Genomic DNA, 6,000 nt, shown 5'->3' with positions numbered 1-6,000 from the left:
GGTGTTTTTGTCTTGTTAAAATGGGTGGCGGTGTCGGCGACATTGCAGCGTAAACACAGAAGTACTAGCAGCAGCAGCTTACTGCTGCTACTGCTGCTGCTACTGCTGCTAGCAGCAGCTTACTTACGTAAGTAAGTAAGCTGCTAGCAGCAGCTTACTTACTGCTGCTAGCAGCTTACTTACTTACTGCAGTAAGTAAGCAGCAATAAGTAAGCTGCTGCTTAAACACTAATCGGGCCGGAGAAGCCGCTGCTGCTGCTGCTGCTTCAGACAATGGCTGCTGCTGCTGTAGCAGCCGCTTCTGCGGCCCGTGTAGCGATCATCACCTCCCCTCCGCCGCTATTTAAGCAGAACAATGACTAGAGAAGAATAAAGTTGTATTTACCGGAGATGAAGTGTAGACTGCAAATTCTGTCGTAGTATGATCGCTCCCCCAGTCCATTGGGATTATCTGCCTGCGCTCTTTTCATTGAAAATATCCAATTCTTTCTGCGTCCTTCCTCCTTCGGTAAACGACAGAAACGTACATCCAACGATTTGGAATGCCTCTCTGTGCAACCGGGAGCACAACAAGTCGTAGGCATTGCTTAGATTACAAAAATAAACGCTCTAAATCACCCGTTTTGTCATGTTGTAGACGAGAGCAGCTCTGTTTTTGCCTACCAGCGGGACCCGGATGTAGCGCCGACGTCATGCGGGACGTCACGCGTGAACTACCCTATAGGTCAGATGGAAAGTGCAGGCTTTGCATGCAAGAGGTCGTGGGATCGAAACCCGGCGTGGGAGACTAAGAGTTTTGTATTATATTCCCCACAGTGTGTATATTAAAACATGTGTGCTGATCCCATGAAGTATTTTTTTGTACCACCCGCCATTTTGAGTTACCATGGCAACGTTATAAACAACGTTTTTTCTCCCTATTTGAGGCTCATCCCAGTACAGGATTTGGACCAAACTAACAGAGTACACTCACCCAGTGATACCAAACACAGCCATCTTAGCGGCTAACGGTTAGCATGTTGCTAACCGGAAGTAGCTCTAGGAAGCCTGTACAAACTTCTGCTTGACAGATTTGGTGAATTTTAGGATTTTCTTCCTTTTTAGGCACTTCTCAGTACAGGATTTCAACCAAACTAACAGAGTAACATCACCCGGTGGTACTGAACACAGCCATGCTAGCGGCTAACCGTTAGCATGTTGCTAACCGGAAATAGCTTTAGGAAGGTCCTACCAACTGTTGCTTAGCCAGAGTTCTTCTGCCTTTACAGACAGAGAGGGCTGTCATTGAGTCTCCATGACAACGCTGCTAATTGTTGCAAACTGTCGCAACAGTGCAAAAAAAAAAAAAAAGACGATGCACCCTGAACGCACCAAAGAGTAACTCTAGTTACCACTGGGTTACAATATCACTGCAGACGCTCTGCTGACTGTTTTAGTCTGAAAGAAAAACTACAAACCAGGTTAGCTGTGACGTCATCAGATGATCAGAGCTGATGTGCAGATGAATGATACGTGTTTCCTCTGCAGGTGAAGGTAGAAAGTGTTTCTGAGCTCTAGAACTACACTGAACAGAACTAGAAACATGAACTTCCAGAGAAATAGTTCCTGTTTTGCTGCTTTGAGCAGAGCAGTGCATGGAGCCAACGTGATGTAGCAGAAAGTAGCAGCGTTCACATGCAGCCTACCCTGAGAAAGGCATCTAACTTCAACAGACTCGCTCCATCATGTCAGAAGTAATGTGGAACATTTAGATCCAAGACTAAAACTACAGCCAGCTTTATGTTCTGTTCTCCAGTTTTTAGACCCAGTACCATCCCAGCTTTATTTATAGAGCACTTTCAGCACCACAGAACCAAATTACTCTATATGAATAAACAGCAGCCATATGATAACATAACAAGACATTAAACTTTAAAACTTGAACAATCAGCTGATCAGTGACCTGAGGCAACAGAGGATGTGCAGGATGTACTAGTTCAGACAGCTAATGTGTGGCAAGGCCATTTAGAGCTTTAGAAGCAGATAAAAGCATTTTAAAACTAGAAAAATTTGCATTTCCTGCGAAAATGCACTGTGAATGCAGATAGCTGAATGATCGTGCAAAAGATGCGGAAGTTCTTTGAAAAAGAGAAAAAATAGCTGAAAACCATTGAAGAAGTTGAAAAAGTTGAAGAATTTGAACATGAAAGAACAATAGCTGAATGATTAGAAGAAGAAATAAACTAAGGGAACGGCACCAAACATCTCCTAACTCATTCTAAACACTGAATCGTTTAACAAAGCAGAAGTAGAATTTCAAACTTGAGTATACTGTAGCCATATGTGGGCCTGCATTTCTAGGATTATAAGGGGTTTCGCCCCTATTGAAAAGCATTGGATGTTTGACACCTCCTAACTTGGAGATGCTTTACGCGACAAGGCCCAAATTTATTGTGGAGCATTCTGTATAAAGGAGGTACAGACTCTGTAAAGCAGAAGTTTGTCCGAGCGTCCTAGAGCTACTTCCGGTTAGCAACATGCTAACAGTTAGCCGCTAAGATGGTTGTGTTTAGTATCACCGGGTGATTGTACTCTGTCAGTTTGGTCCCAATCCTGTACTGGGAAGTGCCTCAAAAAGGGGTGCCAATACTTAATGTCACCAAACGTGACCAAAGTTCATGTGTCAGATCGGCCTCCTTTAGCAACTCAGCCTCACCACATCTGGGCCCAGAACTCAACATTTGACCAAAATGGTGTGTAGCGCCATTTCCCACAGGTGGGTGGTGCTGTATTGGCCAATTGGGTCGTGTCTGGGCATCATGCCAGGTCCTGTTGGAAGCAAAGGCCCAATAGGAAGGCATGTGAAATCCAAAAAGTGACAGAAAAGTCACACATGCCTCATAATCACTTGAAAATTTTAAAATGTTAAGAGGAAGTGACTGTGCGAATTTCAGATTCCTACATTCATCACAGCCAATGCAGTGGGCATTGAAAGTTTCCATTCAATCTGAATGGAGCCTGTCCCTGACCTAGTAACCTCTGGTTAGCAGAGTTCCGTCGTCATGGAAACTTGCTCACACCTGCAGCGGGCCATTCTACCAAAGTGCAGACACTTTGCTCAGAATATGTCCCATTGGGTTATAATGGAGAACTTTGCCTCGCACAACGCTCCATATCTCCTGATCCGTAAATGGTAGAGACGTAATTTTTTCTGCGTTTATTTCGTAACGGATAGGAGAACAAGAAAAACTATCAGTTTTTGCTGGAAATATTTTAATTTAGCCGTAAAAAATTATGATATAAAGGGGATTTTTAAGGAATTTCAAAAATCCTCTAAAAACGGTCCCGAACAAATCGCTCTAGCTGAAAAAGTATAAGAGATATCAAAATAAATATTTCACTGTGAGTATCAGCAGGCTTTTGAGGACTATGTTGCTCATTTTTATGTTTGTACAAAAATCGGTGTAGGCACAGCAACGATGTAAAAAAGTGGATCATGTGGAAAAATGCAGCTCTAAAGCATTTTCAGGATTTTGCACATTCGCTACTCCCGAACAAATTGTTCCTGCAGCAAAACCATAACAGTTATCCAAATAATTCCTTTTTTGTGAATGCCAGAAAGGTTGGGACATTCATGTGTGAAAGTCTCATGCCTGTACATCAAACGGTTTAGGAGTAGCGACGATGCAAAAACGTGTGATATTTTGGATTTTCAGACGTCATGTTTCAAAACCGCTCCATAGGAAATGAATGGGGCAGGTTTCGGGTTTGTGTCGCTCTGAGGTGATTTGCGAAAAATCTATAAATGCTACACCAATGAGGGTTACATTTCCTGAATCCAGACAAAAGTTTCTACGTTTTGATGTATAATTTATGTGGATAGGTTGAAAATTGAGTGAGTTAGAAGAAGTTGTTCGGAGAAGAAGAATTTGTTGAACTTCTAGAGTGTGCACTCTACCAACTGCCACTTGACGACCATAGCAACGCATGTTATTTGCTGAATTTCTTGAAAAGCCAAAATTATTTTAAGGAGGTACTATATGAAAATGGTAAAAGATATGAAAAAGCTGATATATACCATAATAGCTGAAAGATATCACTACATTTTAAAAGTTGAATGGCGTTTCTAGCTGAAACTGGGCTGAAGTAGTAAGCTGTTAAAAAGCAGCTGAAATGAGCGGAATTTTAGTGAATTACATTCATTTCCTATGGGAGAAAAAAAAGCTGAAAATTTGCAGAAAAAGCTGAATATTTTAAAACGTTGAAAAGTTAAAAGTACAAAAAGATATAGCCATCGATTCCAGAAGAAGCTGAATAGTTTAAAAGTTGAATGGTTGAAATCGGACAAAAACTGTAGGAGGAGAAGCGAATCAAACTTTAAACAGTAAAAACACGAAGGAGGATCTCAGGAGATCCTGTTAATAAAGAGAAACAGGATCTCAAGAACTGTGAGTGCCTACTGCATTCACAGTAATGAATCCTAAAATGTTAAGGCAGCCAGTGCAGGGAGACTAAAATAACAGAAATGTGGTCAAAGCTTCATGTTTCATAGAGTCTAGCTGACCACTGATCTAGATCCTTTCAGGTCTGGACTAAAAATGATGTTTTCTGTCTGCATGAAGCTGTAGCATATTGTGACTGATGCGCTCATTGATATTATGGACACCCTGACTCAGTGAGTGCAGTGAGCCTGGCTCAGCAGCATCATGGAGATTACAAGTCACATGTAGTCAGCATGGATGTTAGGAGATGCTGCAGAACTCTAGAATCTGACCTGTTGGCATCAGATGGAGAAGAAATAATAGTGGGCTGAAAATGGGTCCTTGAGGAACCCCACGTTTCATTTTTGTTGGTCCAGATTTATATTTATTTACCAGATGACACAAATTTATCCATGTCTGCCAAATATGGTCTGAACCAGTTTAGCCCAGAACCAGATAATCCAGCCAGTGGTCTAGTTGGATCATCAACATGTTGTGATGAACTGTGTTCAGCAGAACTGAGATCCAGTAGAACCAACAGAGGAGTTCTGGAGCCATTGCAGTCAAGATGAGCATCATTGTAAACGTTTAGCAGTGTAGTCTCTGTGCTGTGGTCTGAAGCCTGACTAGAAATCACTGAAGAGATTCATTTCATCAGAAAGTCATACATTTGTTCATCAGAACCATTTTCAATGATCTTTTCCAGAATTAGTGTATCAGTTCTGATCCTGTAGGGACTTATTATCCATGGATCTAGAGTTGGTTTCTCTAACAGAGGTTTGATCTCTGCAGTTTTCAGCCTTTAGAAAACAAACTAACTGGAGGGAAGTATTTACTATCTGTAATATTTCAGGGGCATCACAGCTAAAAACTGCTTTTAGGAACTCAGAGGGAACAAATCCAGGCAGCAAGTTGTGGATTTCCTGCTCTGATGTGTTTCTGTCAAGAAGACATAATTCAGTTTGTTAAAGTCATTTAGATGCTGTAATGATTGTGGAGGCTCAGGAGACATCAGCAGGTTCTCAGAGGTGGAGATAGATGGTGCTGGTCTCCATCAGGAGGGATGATTGGTGAGGTGTTGGTCAGCCTGTCAACAATAGCAAACAAAGTTCTGCTATTATTAGTGTTTTTATTGCTGAGATGTGAGAAATACAACTGCCTCACTGGTTTTAACTCCACAAACTCACATTATGATGGTAAGATCTGTTTCACTTCAATCATTTCTCTGACTGATCAACACTCTGTAGACATGAGGTTTGTCTGCATCACTGATGAGGAACCTTCAGGACATCTGAGAACAAGAACAAGGCAGAAACATGGAACTTATTCATGATTACGTGTTTATGAATCATAACACAGATTAAAATAATTCAGGTTAACATCATTCCAGTACAGTGACTACATGTGGGATAACAGCTCATCACATGTGGGTAAGAAAAATGTCCAACAGTGAAGCAAAGAATCTGGTTTAATAGTGAGGAACACATTCAGACTGATGTTCTAGGCTGAGCAGAAGAACGTCAGAGTTTCTCATGGAGAT

This window comes from Fundulus heteroclitus, unplaced genomic scaffold (assembly GCF_011125445.2).
Source record: "Fundulus heteroclitus isolate FHET01 unplaced genomic scaffold, MU-UCD_Fhet_4.1 scaffold_138, whole genome shotgun sequence".
In the NCBI taxonomy this organism is placed as follows: domain Eukaryota; kingdom Metazoa; phylum Chordata; class Actinopteri; order Cyprinodontiformes; family Fundulidae; genus Fundulus; species Fundulus heteroclitus.
This window is presented reverse-complemented; position numbering follows the sequence as displayed.